The following is a 19,139-nucleotide window of genomic DNA, read 5'->3' as shown; positions in this document are numbered from 1 at the left end:
TCTCAATGTTTTGGCGTGAACTCAATGACGCAAAAATTGCATCGCTATATGAAATTGTCTGTAAGTTTCTTGAAAGGTTTGAAAAATAGTTTCTCGACTATCCGTCTTTCTGCTTACTATCTTGTTCGGAAAATTGGAAATTTCTTTAGATTTTTGACTTTTCCGTTTTTCAAAAGTTTACTACTTTTTCTTAATCTCAAAATGAAAATGCCTGAAATTCTAACCCGACTATGATGAAAAATTATTTTTCATGATTTTCGTTTAGAGCTTAAAATTTAATTTCTTACATTTTCACCAGCCTCATTTCTTAGAAATGCATAATTTAATTTCTGCCGAAGATCCAGAATTGAAACGGCAACCGCACTCGCGTCGCAATTTCAATGCTCCTGCAACCTAATTGCTTCTTGTCGTCGTTGAAATTTGCGCGATCAGCGATGATTAGGCTTAAAACGAAGCGTCAGCGACGCGAGGTTAACGACCCGATACATACACGTACGTCGTCAATTCTTGTTTGTCTCGTAAGATAAACTCGGTCTTGGCAGTGCGGCGAAAAAATCGGGGCTATAGGATAACGCGAACGCTGTGCACCTTGTGTATTCCATTACTCGTATACGGTGTTTGGCAGTTCGGCGTTTCATTGTTCACGGCATCCTAGGATCGTGTTGCAAAAACTTCATCTCGAGTCTCAACTGAAGCCAGATATCGAAAATAAATCAATTTATTACTGTAAGACCAACGTGAAATAAAAATAAAAAAAAAAGTAAAACAAAGTGAGAGTGGCCGTAATAAAAAAGAATAGCAACACTCGTTGTCATTTTCTACCGAGAACTACATTGTTTATTTACGATAAAAGGTGAACGTAGTTGAGGATTGCATATTGCATGCATAGTAATTGCGAAGGGTTGATCGCTGTTGTAATCTGGTATAAACAGATTACTGTAATATCGTGTACCCTTTGTAATTTCATGTATTTTTTGTAATCTCATCTATTCTTTGTAATCCCGTGTATATCTCTGTAATCTTGCCGTAATCTTTTCGATTTTTCAAATTTTTCCTAACCTCTGAAATCTCTGCGATCGTTTGTAATTTTTTGTAATCCTGCTGCAATATTCGCAATCTTGCTGTAATCCCTGTAATCTTTGAAATTGTAATCGGCGTACGAATGCCATTTTAGCACAGTGATTAACTCCTCGAGTAATTACAATATGAAATGTCTCTCGGTGCCCGGAAGGGAGTGTAATAAAATTCTTTTATACATTGGCGGTTGATCGGCCGATTCGGCGACTCTAAATAAATAATTAACGATTTCATTCAACCGAGCTACAGGAGCGTATCAAATCGGGAATATGTCCCGGGTGTCGTGGGGTAGGAATCGGGGAAACAAAAGCGAATCGGCAAAATACCTCGGGACGAGAGTGCACCCGCTATATAGTATAATGCTACCTACAGACTATTACGGGCATAGGAAGGGTGGCTCATCTTGTAATGGACTCAGGAGACAGCTCCGAGTCAGCTAATGGACCCTTACTTTCCCAGAAAAGCTCTTAGTATCTATGCCACTCGAGCATCGGGGCTTTCATCCGATGTGATTCTGGAATTTTTCGAAATACTCGGGCGATAGCCGCGATTTTGCGGTAATAATGCGATTCCACGACGCTCCCTCTCGCCTAACAATCACACGAACACCGTATGCGAGGTCACGATTGACTCTTGCATCTCTATAGGTAAATGTATACCGCATCGATTCACTGCCTGATAAGGCTTGCAAAAAAAGTTGCAATCTTTCGTTCGGAATATCAAAATTCCGCACGAAGAGTCGAAAAGACGGTTTGAAACGAGATTCAAAGATGCGGCAGGACTCGATGGAGGTATATTTAATTGAAATGGTGTCACTGACGTTTGACAAAAATGAATTTCTTCCTCGGCACCTCCATTAATCACGAGTTATTGTAGATAATCTTAGTCAAAGGCGCGTCGACATTATTGAAGATTTATTTCAGTCGGTCTGTAAAGAATCAACACTCGTAAGAAAACCAAACAATAACGCGATCTTGACAAAGTACTCTACAGTTCAAATTACTAATACTTTGAAGAGTTGATTCTCCGAACAAAATCCAGCTCAACGAGTTTCAGTTTTTAAACCCTGGTTTTCGTGTTTTTTATCGTTCTTCTTGTTTCATTGTTATATTCGTAAGGTAAGAAGATTTCTTAAAAAAATACGTGAACAAAACACGGTAGAATTACAAACAAAAGCTTAGATATCGATACTGATTCATTTCAAATCGGCAAAAAATCCTTTTGATTTTACCTTGGGATGGCTTATTTTAGTCAAAAAATTATTTTTCGCAAGGTCTGTACAGAAACATATTTTCTGTTTTCCAGCAGTCAATTAATTATTATCATTTGCTGATGATGATAAATATCAGTGAAATGCCGTAAAATTAAATATATAACGATGCCAGTATGTTGAAAAAAGCGATTGAGCGACTATACGAGTAAAACGAACAACTGTAGGGTAAAATTTAATCAATCTACTACTTTTTTTTACATCAATATTAAAGCGATATCAAACGAAGTATCCATATATTCAAACTTTTCCTCATGATTCCAGTCTTCCGTTCTTCTTGTATCAATTTTCCAAGTTCGTCTCCATCGTCTCTTGCGTTAATTGGCAGGTGACCCTCGTTTCCTTAGACCCCGCGAAATCCTGCGTGCATGTGGCATCATCTCGGAAAGAGAAAAAGCAATAAGACCGGAAGGCTCCTCGGGTCTCTTTCCCTTTTATTCCATCTTCCGCCGGCGGTCCCCGCGCCCTGCATCCCTCGTCCAGGTCCCGGTCCACTCCTGAGAGTACCCGTCCTCCCCCTGGACGTCTGATGTCCGATACATCAGCCCCATGCATAATAAATCCCAGGCGGACGGGCGCGGGTCGGAGAGGAGAGGGTGGGATGCCGTGGCGGATCGGGGGTGGTGAGGGGGGGGAGGGAAAGGAGAGTGGAGGAGAGAGACGGAGCTAGCACTCTCCTCGGCAAAGTCCCGAAACGAAAGTCCGGTGATGGAGAGCCTCCTGGATATCAATATCGGGGATTGTCCAACGGACGAACTTCACCATCAAATTTTCGTAAATACGTTTCCTTTTCTTTCGATCGGACTTGCGTCCCTCTAACATTATTCTAACATTATTTAATCTTTACTGTAACAGCATTGTTGTGAATATAATTTCCTATGGTAATTGAAACATGTCGGAATTAGGTGTTTCGAATGCTTAATCGATAAATAAAAATTATCAAACGCAACCAGAAATTAGCGACAGCTGAAACGCGTTCTCAATGTGCGCCATTCTTGTGAAGTCGCTATTCAGTATTCATTATTTCAACGAAAGGTGATTCGTTATTGCTGCGCAAGCGACAATCAATTCTCATCAATAATTAACTAAGATGAGTCTCCGTTTCGTGCACAATATTCATATGTTTAACCTGAACAATCGCCATGTGAAAAGCTCCGATCCATGCCTTATACTTTTGGGTAAATTCAAAGAAGAGAAATGAGTGAACCGTTGCAATTTTGACGTTCCATGTCAGCAAATGTACTCAAAGTTGGATTTTCGTTCAGGGATGGGCTTAGCCTTCGTCATCCGCGTGAGGAAAATGGGTCTTATCAGTTTTCTCCGCGTCTCGTAAGCGTCTTGTTTAATGCATAATGCCACTTGAGAGGCTGCAGACTCGGCGTCTAGTACCTACGGATGGAGTGGCAGACGGACGCCGGTTCAGGACAAAGCAGACAGCGTACAGAAAACCTCCATTAAAGTCCCCAGAAGTGATTACACCCCCGTCCTTCCCCTCCGCCACCCTTTTCGGCTCACTTCGTTTTGGTTTTCTCGCGATCCTCCCGCCTCTCCGCGTTTCGCCGATATTTGACTCGTTGACCTGACCGCGACACGACGATCCAAGGTCGAAAGCATTCTGCGTGCTATTTCGTATCGTTATTTGATTTATCGGCTGATTACGATCAGCTTGAACAGCGCTGGTTCGTTGTTTGCGGAACGTTGTGAAAAACGTGAAAAAATAAAAATAAAAAAAATAGGCGGAGGCTTTCGACGGCGGTATGGAGGGTAAATCTCAGGTTGATTAGTGACAGCTCTGACAATTTAAAAGCCGGGTAATGATGAAATTAGGTATCTACGTGCTCACGGCATGCTCGTCGCACCTGCGAACTCGTGATCAATTTAATCAGGAACCCATCAAAGTTCCTCGTTTAATTAAAAAGGGGGGTTAAAAAAAAATGATGATAATGATAACAATAATAAAAAGAAGAAAACGTTGATACGTACGTACGCAACTCGACAAACAGCCGTCTCTGACCCTATGGCTGTAAAAATCAACCAATCCATTTTGCAATCCTTTCCCGTCGTGGCGAGGCACACGCGAAAGAAAAAAAAAAAAAAAAAACGAAGGCATAACAAGAAAAGGTCATACATAGCCTTTCCTAATTTAATCTGCCGAATGATTCCGTGATTCCCGAACGGGAAACCCTTCATTACTTAGTTCCCACCCCTCTGAGCTCCCTGCGATCCCCGCTTGCCGCCCCGCCGTGAACCGCTACACAACACTAAATCAACGGACAGTGTAATTTTTGTAATGGGAGGTGTGGCTTGTGACGGGTTGACTGTCGGTATCCTGGAGGGGATCGTTCAACCGAGTGGGGATAGCATCCCTCGGTGCTGGAGCGTGGAAGGGAGACGCGGAGGGGAGTTTTCTCCACGGGGATACAGAGGGTCGGTTTTAAACTCGCCTGGCACTTTCGTCATCCAGAAACTCTTCCTCTGCACTTCCGTTCCGATATCGTCAAACGGAATTCTTGACAGAGGAAAAGTGAGGGTGTAATATATTCCTACCTCCGTTTATTAAACATCATAAAAAAGGATAATTTCGCTAGTTAATTAACGAAAGTGTAACGTATTCTTTTCGTCTGTACCGACATTGCTAGGCTTAATATTAAGGGTTCACATTTTCAAGCGTTTCTCAGGATAGTCACCGAAGCTTAGGATTCCTGCAACCTATCAAATGCAAGATGTTCAGTACCAGTCTAAGTCTTGGATAGATATTCTTCTCAGTCAACCTTGCTTTTTATCTACTAGAAATTGACTTTACACACTTTCTGGTCGTTTTTCCATCATCCAAGCGTGAAAAATAAATTCTACACGACGGCGTAACAGACCCGCGGATTATTTTCCGCGGGGAGCGGATGGTGAAAGGGGTGATTCGCGTGGCGAGATATTCCAGTGGTGGGGAAGTGGCAGCGATGGTGGGGATGGCGGCAAGGTGGTGGGGCGTATTCGAGGACGGGGGGGCTCGGTGGTGGGGATATAGGGGTTGGTTGGTGGTGGGGGGATTTATCAGACTCGACGGCGTGCGGCTCCCGCCGCACGCGACAGTTTACAGCCAGCTGCCAAAGCGGCAGGTTCTCTGGCGAAACGTACGGAAGGCTGGAGTGCGAGGGTTGTGACTCTGTTAGTCGATTGTAGTGGCATTCGTTGTTTGTTGAATAAGATACGTCGCTTCTGTTTTTTCGTGAAAAAAAAAATAAAAAAAAATCAAAATCAAAATAGCAACGAACCTTGGTGTTACGTGGCAGTGACGTTCTTTTTCTAATTTTTAGAACCAAAAATAATATACCAAAAAAGAAAAGAGAAAAGAAACCGTACTAGTCAGTGAGATGTTCAGTAGTTGAATTGTTCGAACCGTGTATCGATTATACAATGTTGTTGAGTTGATTATCAATTTGAGAGAATTGCTTCTGTTTAATTCGGGTTTGAAGTTTTTTTTTTTTCTTTTTTCACCAATCTAATTGTGCTGCGGATGATTTTTCGACTCGACACCTTGAAGAGAGGAAAAGTCGTGCTCTGACGAAGATAATACGAAGAAGAAGAAGAAGAAAAAGAAAACCAAGGCCTTCAACCCCTTGCGAAAGCTGTGAAAACCAGACCGTTATAACACATCCAGTTAAAATTGCTCCCAACGTAAAGTCACCACATGGTCCAGCTACGTCACCAGGTAAACCAAAACAGTCGATTTAAGCTCGACAATTCATCGATATTGATAAAACTTTGTTCTATACACCGTTTATCGCGATCAAGAATTGCGATAAATCTTTTGAAGACGTTGCATTTTTCCTGCAACGTTTAAATTAGGATATAATTTATCAAAATTCACTGTTAATAATACACCGTGACAAATTTATCGCTGCACAGTTTCGAAGTAATTTATGAATGCATCGAGTTTTGCCGTACTCGAAAAATAAAGAAGGGTTTCGAATAACTGGGACAGTGAGGAATAAGTAAGTAATTGGTACCTACGGTGAGTTGATTACGTATTGTAATGGACTCGTTAGCACTGAACTCGAAAAGGAGATAGGAAAGCTATAAGCGAAAAATCGAGGAATGAAAAAGATGAAGGAGTTTTCCCGGTGTAACTGGAGCTTTAACAACAGGCACTCGTAGTCGAGTATCTCGTTGTTTCGAACACTGGTTGGTGCTTTCGTTTAATTTGAACCTCTTGCCTCTGTTGATATAATGAACCTGGTATGTGGGCACCGCGTAGACTCACACCGAGATACCAACCAACCAACATCGACCAATTCCTGTATTCGTATTCGTATATTCGTATCGGTCCGGTTGGTTTTCGATAATTGGCACTAGTTCCAGAACCCTGCAGGCTCGTTAGCCGACCAAGTAAAGAGAATGGCTTAATTATTTCGTTTGAAGTTTGAGAAGGGGTTAGACATAGGCGTGTATATACACGCGGATATAGATATACGTGTATGTATATACGCGTTCGGTGTGCCGAACCGAGTATGTACCTACCTACAAGTATATCCACGTAGAGAGTAGGTGCACGAATAAATTGGGAACAGGAACAGGTCGTTTATTTTGCACGACAAATTGGTCGGGCTAATTGGCTAACTGCTGTGTATTTTGGGGCCGTAAGGGGGTTGCTCCTCCTCCTCCTCCTCCTCCACCTCTTACTACTACTGCTACCGCTGAAGAATTTAAAAATTAAACCGTTTCATGACGCCTCCCTGTGTTCTTTGAACACGGTTTGATTTTCTCACCCAATTATATCGGTTACCTCGGACCGAAAATTGGGAATATTCACAGGTTCGGTAAGGTTGCGAATGATTTCCATGAAACTTGGCTTTTTTGACTGAACATAATAAATTTTGGTATAATTTCAAGTTTTGAAGTCACTTGTTCGTCGGACAACAAAATTTGTCGTAAACATTACAGAGAAAGAATTTGAGTAAAATTTACTTTTGACAAATTCATTTATTTTGTGAAAAATTTACCATCGACATCAGCCCAGTTCATATAATAAATTCTTTTTTGAATAGTTACAATTCGTGACTGTTGACATCAGGTTAACGATCAACTGGAAAGAATTACGTTCATAATTTGCAAGCAGCTATATGATTCGATTACGTCGATTGACGAATTGAAACACGTCACAAAAACGCCCAAGTTTTTATTCACGTAATATACATTCCAGCTTCCCAGAATTTAGTCTTGCGGATGAAGAATGAAACACAACTGTAACATTTTTACACCCTTAACAAGCAGAAAGAAATTCGAAAGAGTAAACGAAAAAAATAAATAAACGCATTTAGTGATAATTGGGTATTTTGTTCTTTGACATGCAATTAGCGAGATGTAAAAATTGTCGGAATTGGTGAAAGGGAAGTATTACGCACCCGTACAAAAGGCCTAATTAGCTAAACGCGTTTTGCGAAACGAAACATAAACTCTCGCAGAGAACGTTCTTATTTTTCTCATCGCTGTTTATATTACGACTACGACTTTTTCGCTTCATTCGTACTTCCACCCCGACCTTGTCTCTCTCTCTCTCTCTCTCTCTCTCTCTCTCTCTCTCTCTCTCTCGCTCCCACTCCCACCCCTTAATTTAATATCCGAAAATGCGTGGGCAATAATTCTTCCGTGAGGCAATAAAATGCTATTTGGGTATATCGAAACGGAGAATATAATCTCCTCAAGTTTTACGCCCCTCCAATATCTCACAACTGACCGCTCAGCCGGTTGCCTGGCCGTCAATCCTCCAGAGTCGAGCCACTCGAAAGTGTGTGTTGCTTTTACGTAAATTGAAACCTGGAGGCTCCGAGTTTCCGCGGAGAAGAGAGGAGCTTTTCAAGTTTGAAAACTGCCACGCTAGGTGGCAGGAGTTTGTCTCCCGCACTTTCGTAAAAACTTCGAAGTACAGGCGAAGTCAAATTCTTGCTTCATACACGTCGCATCGACTTCTTTTCGCATGAAATTTCGCCAAGAATCGAGCGGATCGAAAGATGAGAATGTTCGTCGTCTCGGAATGTGGCGTTTTAGAGGAGGGATTTCTTCCTTTCAATAACGGACAATTAACAATGGTTCCGTATCGCCGGGCAGAATGACTCTATTTTCTCCATCCGGTATCTCGAGACAGAGCGCCCGGTGCCTGTATCCTTTATTTTATTTTAGTTGGCTTCTTCCTCTTTTCCGCGTCGCAGCGCGCACTCTCCTCGGATTCCGCGAGCGTGTGTATTGGCTTCTTCTTCTGCCAGCTTCCTGCCTTTCGATTCGATCTTTCGATTATCAAGCCCTATCCCTGCCTCAGCCGGCTAGTCCCATTGTCTTCTTGGCTCTTTCAATTAATGTTTTGATTGATTTCAACCCCCGACTCGGGACACCGTCTACCCTTCGACGCTTCTCCCACTCTTTCGCTCTCTTTCTTTCCGTAGAGCAAAGATTGAGTCGATCTGAGAATCCGGCTCTATAGCGCAATTCGAGTTCAACTTGTTTCCTTTTTATTTTTAGTCGAGGGATTTTTTTTTTTTTTACTTCCCTTTTTCCTCCTACCCTTATCCATTCCAACAGCAGTCGCAAAGTCTTTGATACTTTTCGGAGTCTTGGGTCTTCTGCTGTTATATCGTTCGATCGAGGTCAATTTCAAACTGCAATTGCATATTCGCGAATCTGCGGTGCGATTCGGATCTTTAATCCTGCACTGTTTGAGAAATCAGACGTACCTGTATCTTGATTCTTTATTTATATTACACATTTTTTCATCACCAACTTACGAATTCGACTCTTACGAGATTACCTCGTAACTCTTTTCCGTATATACACAAGCCTTTCCGTCCGACAAACGTTTTCACCTTCGATATTAACCCCAGTGCCTTCGACCAAATTTTTCACTCTGATACTAGACCGAAATCGCGATACATTTTCGTCGATTTGTACAGGAGCTTTAAACCTAAAATTCTCGGCCTTCTAACCGTTGAATTCCCATAAATTTATCGGCATTACAAGCTTGTAAAATAAAGCTCTGATCTTATTGAAAACATTTTGTCTAACCTCGATCGACGTACCCGTATTTCTTGGCGAACGTGAGAAATTACATAATTTCCAAATTGCACGGACCTCAGCAGTCACGGGTTTTTTCCAATTCGCTAATAAAAAAAAAAAAATGATTAATTTTTAATGAAAATTTTATACCCCGGCAGCGATGACCGCACGAAATGGAATTATTTAGATCGAAAGGGTTCGCCGTTGGATTTAGTTATTTATCGTAAGAATGTTGTATAAAGTATCATACCCACCCCTGCACGGCAACAAATGAATCAGGGACTTTTACAGCCAATCCTTTTCTGCACGCGCCCGATCCGCTATCAATGAAATTGCGATTGCCGCCAATTTCTCCGTGTATACGAGGCGGCAGCGCAGCGCCGCGTCGCGTCTCGTCTCAACCCCCCGGCGACGTAAGACGGAGGGTGGAAGGCGCTTGCCGGTGGCTGTTTTATTGCGAGATTTGCGGCATGGCCTTCCAGTGTAACAAGACCTACCGAGATCTTAATAGAATCTGAACTCGGACCCGGTTGCCCTCCCCTTCGACGCCGGCACCCTCATCCCCCTCCTCCCCCACCCCTCTCGGTGGTCCATCTTGACCGCTGCAATCCAGCTTATTACAACTCTGCCCGAGTCGGTGTGTCGTGCGCATGCAAACGTAGGAGTGATTTATAAGTATTGCTTCCAACCCCGGATATTTTCATGAAAATGTATTTTCACTACCCCGATGTAAAAAGGTGTCGCATGATGCAGGTCGGTAAATATCCCACAATTGTGTCTCAAATCTTGCGGTTAGCGAGAGAGTCAATTTTTAACTTTTCGCATTATTTCTTAGATCGAAAATAAAGTATTTGTTCGTAGTACAGTGACGTGTGAGTATCGCAGAGTAAATCCTCGAGTTTGAAATTTTTTTTTCATCGGAGTGCTGGTCGGATTGTAAGGGTAAGATTTGGAATTAGTTCGAAAGCGGATCGTTTCTTTACCGCGGATAATGATCTAATTTATTTTCTTTAAAGACTCCTCGGCTTTTCATAAAATTTGAATATACGAAAAAGATAGCGAGTGCAGCGTTAAAAAGTAGGCTAATTGTGATGACTAACTAACCAAAATTACATGTCAGTCTTAAAATTACATGTGGTTTAAAGTTGACAATTCCGTGCTTTGGGACAGCTTACCAAATTTCATTTACTCTCTAAGACCTTATATTATTATAGTTGACGATCAAGCTTTATTGATCGAAATTTTGGACACCTCGTATATTTCGATTTTCGAACGTCCACCCGTTGTATTTTTCGCAGCTCCGCGCGTGATTTGAAGAAAGGGAAGGGAAGGGTGTTTCTGCGCGAGTCGAACCAATTTTATATTTCATTCCCGTATTTAGATTTACCATTTTAGATATTGTAAGAACAAAAATAAGTTTAAATTGAATTCCACCCCCTGTGTCCCCGCGTATCCAGACGCACCCATCCACCCACCCACCCCCACACACACTCACACAGACTTTCGTCAGTTTCCCTCCAACCCTCGCATCACCATCGGTCGGTTATCCGTCCCGCATCTCTTTCGAATCCTTGTCGTCCTGCAGAGCTCTCTTCGTCGAGCAAGGGATGGGGGACGATCGCCCCTCTCACTTATTGTTCCCCAGCGTTCGCGCAACACGTCCCGGGCTAATTTTTAACCGGATATATATCCCGGCACCTCGCGCCGAGTTCGGTTCGCCTATCGTTAATTGGATCCCAGATGAAGGAACGAGAAGGCGGGACTCCAGGGGGATCAGGATGAAGTTAGTAACGTTACTGCAACGATTCGTGTTTAGGAAAAATCCTTACTTCGCGCCTTTAGGAATGACTGAAATTCAATAAAATATACTCATATTTTGCAATGACGACTCCTTGAATAATGATTTTGTCCTCGATGTTTCTTTATGTTAACGCAACTAACTTCAGTCTCATCCAGGGGGGAGGGGGGATGGATGGATGACTTTTTCGTGGTGTATGTTCCACATGGATATGTATATATGTACAGCGATACGTAGGGGCGGAAGGAAGAAGCGGTTCGAAGGGTGGAAACGTCTCGCTAGACTGGGGAGAATTAAAACTACCGCTATCCCCGCAGTCCCCCCATCTTTTCCAGCTTTTATGCACTGTCGTAGAAATTGACTTCGTCCGTGTTAACCCTTCGAGGGTGTTGAGGCGAGGAACGAGAAGTTGAGGAGCAGCCACCGCGCGATGGTCACGCGATCTCAACCCTGCTTCGCGGCGTTATATTCAAGCTTTTATGTACGTATTTTTTTTCTTTTTTTTCTATTTTTTTGTTTTTGTCGTGGTCACGGATTGGCTTTGCTGCGGCTACGAAGTCAGGGGAGGTCTGGAAATCGTTTTGTAATACGCTGCAGGAAATTGAAAATTTGTCGGTGAAAATTTATTCGGGTTTTTCTTCTCACCGAATCGGGGAAAATATACTTTTATACTCTGGTTACTTTACAGACCAACGTAATAGAGTAATGTCGAATTTTTATCGAAACGAGTATCGAGTGACATTTTTACTTCATTTTCACTCTAGTTATTCAACTCAGACTCGCGAGAAAAATGTTTTGACTCTCTAAATTACTTTCGAATTTTTTAAAAATGGTGCAATAGTAGATAACCGCATGCCAAACTAGAGAACGATACATACTTGGAAAAAAAATTTGACCCAGACATGTATTCTACATGTTTTCCATAACCTCGCCCCAAATTTTGCGTAAAATAATGTTTAACGACATCATCGCTTGGGGTCGAAAACGTTTCGATGTAATCCAGCCAATCCAATCCAACCCAAGGTCGAAAATTATGTATATACAGCTGATATTTACATGCTACCGAATAAATTTAGCCAACCGTCTGCAACAACTCGCTGCAACACGCTTCTGACCCCGGGGGTAAAAAGTGGAGTCGAGTTGGGGCGGATTGTAGAACTTTCGGTCGAAAAGCGTTCGTTAAGACCGAGCGTGCAGGGTGGGGGACCGGTTACCAGACTACGTACCGTTCATTAGAGCGTCGCGACTCCCGGGGCGTCGTCCATCTGTCACTGATTCGAGCTTGCAAATAAATACACCTACATGCGGAGACACGCCGACCGATTAATTACTCGGAACAAACTGACCGAGTTTATTACTCGAGAAAGCCGAGGCTAAAGCTTTTTTTAAACCAACGGTTGCGATCCGTTTTATTCGAGTGGAAGCTGTAAAGGAGGATCAGTTTGTTTTCGGAAAATTTGTACGACGCGAAGCGTAATTTCGATTACGGGTAATGAAAAATTGGTAAAATCTAAATGCCCAATAATGCTTGATGTATGAAATATCGATGAGAAACTTCGCGTTCTTTGGATAATTCTTTTTTGCGACTTATGGCAATTTTACTAAATGGATATAAAAATGGTAAGCGATTCTCTGACCTTCGATGAATCGATCGATAAAATCTGTCGGTGTGCGAATTCTTTACAAACGAGTGAAAGTATTTTTGAATTGTAGTCATACGCTGTGATTCTTTAGAACTTGCCGAGTCCCTGGTTTCGATTTGTTTTTAAATTGCAATTCTGTTTCCCCATGCCGACGAGGAAACCAAGAAGAAGCGACCGTCGAGCAAGAAGAATAAAATAAAAAAATGTAGCAAAGTATCAACACCTCGCAGAGACCGACCGACGAATGGCTTCTGGGTATCGGAAAGATGATCGTCGGCTTCGCCGTGTAGTAGTTTGAGTTTCTCCGTCAAAGGGAGCTCAAAGGTGCTTCACGTGTGCACGGGTCGTTATATTCCGAAGTTTTGAATAAATCCTCGGTGCCGCGGTAACGAGCCCACTCCGGGCTGACTCCGAGACAGGCTGAAAGTCCCGAATTTTAATTTCACCCCTAACAAGGGACGGAAAGCAGGCGGGCAGGCGGGCGGGCGCACGACAAGGGCGAAGCGCCAGACGCGTGGGAGGGAGGGTGCTCGCCTGGGTCCTTCAGGACTCCGGGATTCCATCCTTCAGGATCATTATATCGCCAATTAGAAGATTGCGCCCGCCAACGTCTAACAAGCCGGCTCGAGTCCTTCCTGGGGGACTTGCGTCTGCCTTACCGACTCCGTGCTTTCCCCTCGTCTCTCAACCCATAACTGTCACGCACAATCAGACCGATACCTTCGCGCTGTTCGGCTACGACTACGTTGGCTTCTCTTCCTCGAAACTGAGGACGTGAAACGGTTGCTGGTGCAAAAAATTGTCTAGGTAACTGTAACAGAGGAGCATCCTGCTGGGTATGACCTTATAATTTTCATGGAACAATTTTCAACGCGAAAATAGACCCGGAAAGAAAATCACCGGAGTCATCTCCAAGATAATTCTGTGACTATGTTGTGAGGACAGAGAGTAGAAAAATTGCCTGCTCTTGTCTAGCCTCGGATGTTTCTGAATTTTCGTGTAATCGCACAAGGAGTGTTTCAAGCCTCTGGATCATGGATTCTGCCGAAATTTATGCGAACTTTTTATCTACATATATAGGCCTACTTTCACTAACATTACTATTTATCACATATTATCGTATTGGAGTCAGTAACATTATCGTAACGATTTATCCTGTGGAAAAAACTTTATTCCAGATCGTGGAATTATCTGAATTTTAATAAATCGAAATAAAACAAAACACACTTATATTCCGATATCTTAGTTCCTTAAAAATCATTATAAAACTAAGAAGATAGTGATTTATTTTCCATAGCCAACGAAACCTCTGACATATCTCAGGGATTCAAGTTTGATCGGTATTACTTCGGAGCAGCAGTAAACTAACTACCAATTTTTAAAGATCTCAATTTTCAATTCTCTACCGACTGTGGCAAAGAAAGGCGCTCATTGGATGAATCTGCAAACCATGAGCATTCACAATTTTTGGCACGATCCGTGATTCGGAAGCCCGATACTTTCCTTGCCAGTTCGAGTGTCCAGAATTATGCAGGTGAATTAAGTCGCTGTTCGGGTGTCAGGATGGAGAGAATATCGCGTATCTTGCGACTGGGAAATATATCTGTACTTTCTCATTCTGCATCGTATATGCATGCGCCGGTGTAATGGCGACGGTCTCAATTAGTCGGACTTACATCGCTGGGGTCCAATTAGACGCGGTCTAGAAGCCTGCCAGGCTACACCCTGTTTGCTTAAGTCTGAGCTGCCCCTGGACGACGGAGCTGCTGGTTCTACCCTACTAAAGGTGTCTTTTCCCCTCGCTAATGACTAATTAGCGGCCTCTCTACTCGTACAGTATAACGACACCGGGCGGCTTTGGAAGGGGGGGGGGGGGGGGGCGGATCATTATCGCCGAGCCGAAATTATACACGCACGCCCAAACACTGACGCGATATTACCCTGGTCATCTTTTCAGGAGTGTCCACCTTCGTGCCCAGGTCGTACTACAAAATCACACCTGCTGAGGGTGCTTATCCAATCTCTGCCGAGAATATCTGCATGCACGGAATAAACATCCAATCCTTTCCCAACCGAAGTGCCGTTTTTGACATTCGACATGAACGATGTTTTACAGTGAGACTTGACAGTTGGTTACGTTGACGTGCAATGACATGCATTTTTAGGAAGAATCTCGTTGCTTCGAAACTGAATAGCATTGCTTGAAATCCTTTGGAGTTATTGGAAATTTGCAGAATAACGACTCTTCCTTCATTGTTTCGTTGCGTTAAGAGTCACTGTAATCTCAGCCCCGTGATGTTTTGTTTTTCCGTTAAAGAATCGGGTTTCAGTACAGTCACGGTTTTGAAATTTTTCGCAGAAAGTAGTCCGTAAGTCATTCTCCATTGATTTACAAAATATACCGAGCATCATCGAAGAATATTCTCTTTCGTTTCTGATATCGCACTACCGATAGATCGATACCAAGTTCCGTGAAATGGATTTCGAAGCTTGTTACCGCAGTGATCAAAGACTCGTCAATTATCTTGGATAAAACGATTTCATGAATCTGTTTGTAGGAAAAAATCCGAACGAAAACCGTAACAAAGGGGGGGGGGGGGGGGGGGGGGAACTACGAAGAAGAAGAATACAAGAAATTGCCATAAAATTGAAAAGTACGTTTACAAACACACACGCGCGCAGATACAGATACGGCTGTACGTATTTCAATAAAGACGGGTCAGCCGAATCGAGCCAAGTGTCCTGCAGGAATCGGCAACCGGCGCCCCTCCCGTTTTCCTCTCCCTCTTCTTCTTCTTCTTCTTCTTCTTCTTTTGCCGCTTGGTAGTAATTTTATTTCAATGGCCGTATACCGACTACTGCCGTCAGCTCCGTCTTTCTCGTCAGAGGCTTTTTATACAATATTCCATGCACGATACACCCGTACACACATGTAGGCAAACATATATGTACATACATGCCTATATATTGGTGCGAGAAAAGTTTTCCCTGCGTATAGAAAAGCGCCTGTGCATTTTACGGGGTTGCCACACGCGTTTTTATATCATAGACAGACACACGCACACACACACACACACACGTTTCTGCAGCACACTCTCTACTTCGGGGCTTTTCTTTCCTTTACATTTATTTATTTCCTAAATGTCCGTCCCTGCCGGCTATTTTATATTTGACATTTTTATTAAACCCCCTCCATCTACATTGCACCCTCCTCCCTTCTCGCGGGGGTGTCGAGGGTGGCTGCTACTGGACGGTCCAGCGAGTCCGGACCGTGCCTTCCATATTGCTGTTAGGGCAGTTTCATAATCTCATATGGCGGCTCTTATTGACCAAATAAAAAATTGTATCCGCGCCAGAATCGCCGATCAGATATTGCTGCAACGTTTTTTTCCCCCCGTGTTTATTATTTTATTTTATTTTCATTATTTTTTTCTTTTTTCTTCCCCACCTTTTCACTTGCCTTTCACTTTCTACTTTTCATTATACTTCCTTATACTTTTCTCGGTTCGTATTTCACTACTTCGTGCGATATTGTTCGTTATATCGATACCGTTTGTTTTATTTTTTTTCACCCCCTACTTATTACATTGCAGGAATTGCCTTTGAAAAGTTTCCCACTATGGACAGTTGCATTATTTAAATCTCCGTTCATTATACGTACCTACTTTTGTAAAGTCGATCCCCTTTACTTTATTCTGCTCTTCACTTTAATCGATTTATCAATTGTTCCAGCTTTCCAGCTGATCAAAGTGTGAAAATCCTCTCTCCACCCGATACCTTTTTTTTTTTTTTTCTTCTTCCTCCGGAATAACTTACAACCTCAATACAGACACCATTCACACTATTTCTCAGCAGTCAATTTGTGTCTTATGCATAAGAAACATTTTTTTTTTTTTTTATCTAACAACTTCTCAAAGTACTCCAGAGTATTTCCTTTGAAAAAACACATCTAAAAGGTTTTCGTCCAAGTTTAAAGCGCTTTACTTCCATTTCCATTTCCCACATGTCTACCAGGGGCGGGTATAAGGTATTTGTCTAACTCGTGCGAGATTCCCAAGGTGCGGATACCCATAGCTTTGCATATTCGTATTTCGCACTTGCGTGCTGAGTTATTTTTTTTTTTATTTTTTCTTTTTTTTTTTCTTTTTTTTTTTCTTTTTTTTTTTTAGCAAGAATCTATCAGTATTAATCGTAGAAGGAGTTATCACAATTTGCAAGGCGTTGCTAAATATATGAACACCGTATTTATTTACTCTGTTTTATATTACCTAATTGCAAATTTTCAATTTGCAACGCGTATCGTAGTAGCCGCTACGTTCCAATCGGTCTTTGTAATGCGAAACGATTATTAATATTTGTATGATTTCGGTTTAACAAAGACGACTGTACGGCTGTAAGCACTGCTTTTCCATCGACCCGCAAGCGCTAATTGTGGTTCAATTCTGGCTGGCCGAAATTCATAATACCAATCCCTAGTTCGTCAATTATTGGGAATTATAGCTACTGCACAGGGAAAGCCATAGATGTAACTCATAGACTTTTCATCTATTGATTATCAACATAACTATCATTATATGCCGGAGAAAATGCATAAATTTTGCAGTTTCGTCATACTTTGGATCCGCTCTCGATTTTTTTTTTTTTTTTATATAAAGTGACTTGCGTTAGTTTGCTCAAGTTTTCAAAGCTTGAAACATCAGGTGTCGCATACTTGCTGCGAAAAAGTCGCATAGAATAAAAATAGCAAACAAAATGCAACCGAATCGTGATCTAGAATACTAATTATAAAAAAACATCAACCAAACGACATTCTCGAACACCGTTGAAGATTAAAAATTTCAACGAAATTAAACGAGTTTCGGGAGTTTTGTATTGCACCAAATCGATATTCATTCGGGGTAAATCGGCAAGTTACACACAAAGAATTGGCGGGAGGTATAAGTGGAAAACACGCAGATGAGACCCGGCGTACTGTTATTAAAGCACAATCGAGATTATAATGAGACACAGAGCAATGCCGCGGCAGCGTAAAGGTTTGAACAAGGTATGTATCTACAATAAGGCGGAATGAGAGGAAAGGAAGGGAAAAAACGAAAAATAAAAAGTAACACGAAACAACCCGTAGGCAGCGCTAATTTAGCCCCAATTAACGACCGCCCCTCTGTTTGAAAATACCCCGTCAGAGTTGCAGCGGTGGCATTTTTTCAACCTGCAACCCCTCACTCTCCCTCTTTCTCTCTCTCTCTCTCTCCCTCCACGCTCCGCTTGGTTCGCATCTACATACCTGCTACTGCTATTAGCATGTATACACACTATCGCACGTGTCCTCCTATCACGCTTTCATAACTGCACGCATGCGCTTGCAGTGACTTGACATACCATGGTACGATGTATGTACACACGACTACAAATCTTCCGTATCCGAATCGACGTTCCCTCTCTTCATGGCGGTGGTGGTGGTGGTGCTTATAATTCGCACCGGTCTCAGCGCTCTGAGAAGGCCAATTAGTAGCATAAAGCCAAGCCGAGGGATGTTTGTATGTAATAATGGATTGTTACTCAAAGTATCCGGCTAATTAATTAAGCCCCCTCCCCTTCCTCCACCCTCTTTTGCTCCGTACTCCCTCCACCGCCACCCCCTCAAACTCTCGGCATCCCCAACCGTGCTGGCGTCCTTTAGGTTTCCTAGAGGCACCTAACCACCCTTGTATAGGCCGGAGTTAGCAACCTTTATAAAGCTCTGCGTATCCACGCGCGAGTTTCACAGAGTTTCGTCCTTTAGCCACCCAGAATGCGAATCTACACGCGCGCTTCTTGTAATGGGTCGAACTGATAATATGGTATAATTGAATGATCGGTCGGTTTCAGATGTAATTGATTCAACAATGGTGGAATATTTGCTGACTATTGGAATTTTAAATTAGATCACCGAAATGGTTCTTTTGTCGTTTGGCTCAATGGAGATTTGATTTTTTAATGTCCATGTCGAGCGGTCGATTGCGATAAGCGTTTGGTAGCGAGTATAATCAGGGATTGTTACAAGTTTCTTATGGGAAAAAATTTAATTATGATCGATCGAAAGATAACAGATACTTGACAAAAATTTTGATGATACTTTGACACAGCTTGTGGAAATATTGATATTCATGATATATTCTTATTTTGACTGATTATTGTAATAATCGCAAAGCCGTATTTTTATAATATTTTTACTAGCGATAGAAATTACGCTTCACTCGTGAGATTTATAAAAATAATCAAACTTCCAGTGTCAATTACAATATATTATAAAACTTGGAAAAAACGGATA

At 42.3% G+C, this 19,139-nt stretch overlaps 1 protein-coding gene across 6 annotated transcripts in view; it reads left to right on the top strand.

The window, feature by feature from the left end:
• LOC124184622 (LIM domain only protein 3-like) overlaps nucleotides 1-19,139 on the top strand; it is a 115,337-nt gene that overhangs the window by 80,669 nt on the left and 15,529 nt on the right. Inside the window, exon 1 of one of the 6 annotated variants that reach the window (XM_046574553.1) lies at nucleotides 5,459-6,053. The exons of the other annotated variants lie outside the window; for them this stretch is intronic. The gene's annotated coding sequence lies outside the window, so the exon portion shown is untranslated. Of the gene's footprint in view, nucleotides 1-5,458; nucleotides 6,054-19,139 lie in introns of those variants that run through there. 6 annotated transcript variants of the gene reach the window in all.

Source organism: Neodiprion fabricii, chromosome 6 (genome assembly GCF_021155785.1).
Source record: "Neodiprion fabricii isolate iyNeoFabr1 chromosome 6, iyNeoFabr1.1, whole genome shotgun sequence".
Taxonomy (NCBI): Eukaryota; Metazoa; Arthropoda; class Insecta; order Hymenoptera; family Diprionidae; genus Neodiprion; species Neodiprion fabricii.
Note: the sequence above shows the minus strand (reverse complement) of the source record. Positions and strands in the feature narration are given on the sequence as shown.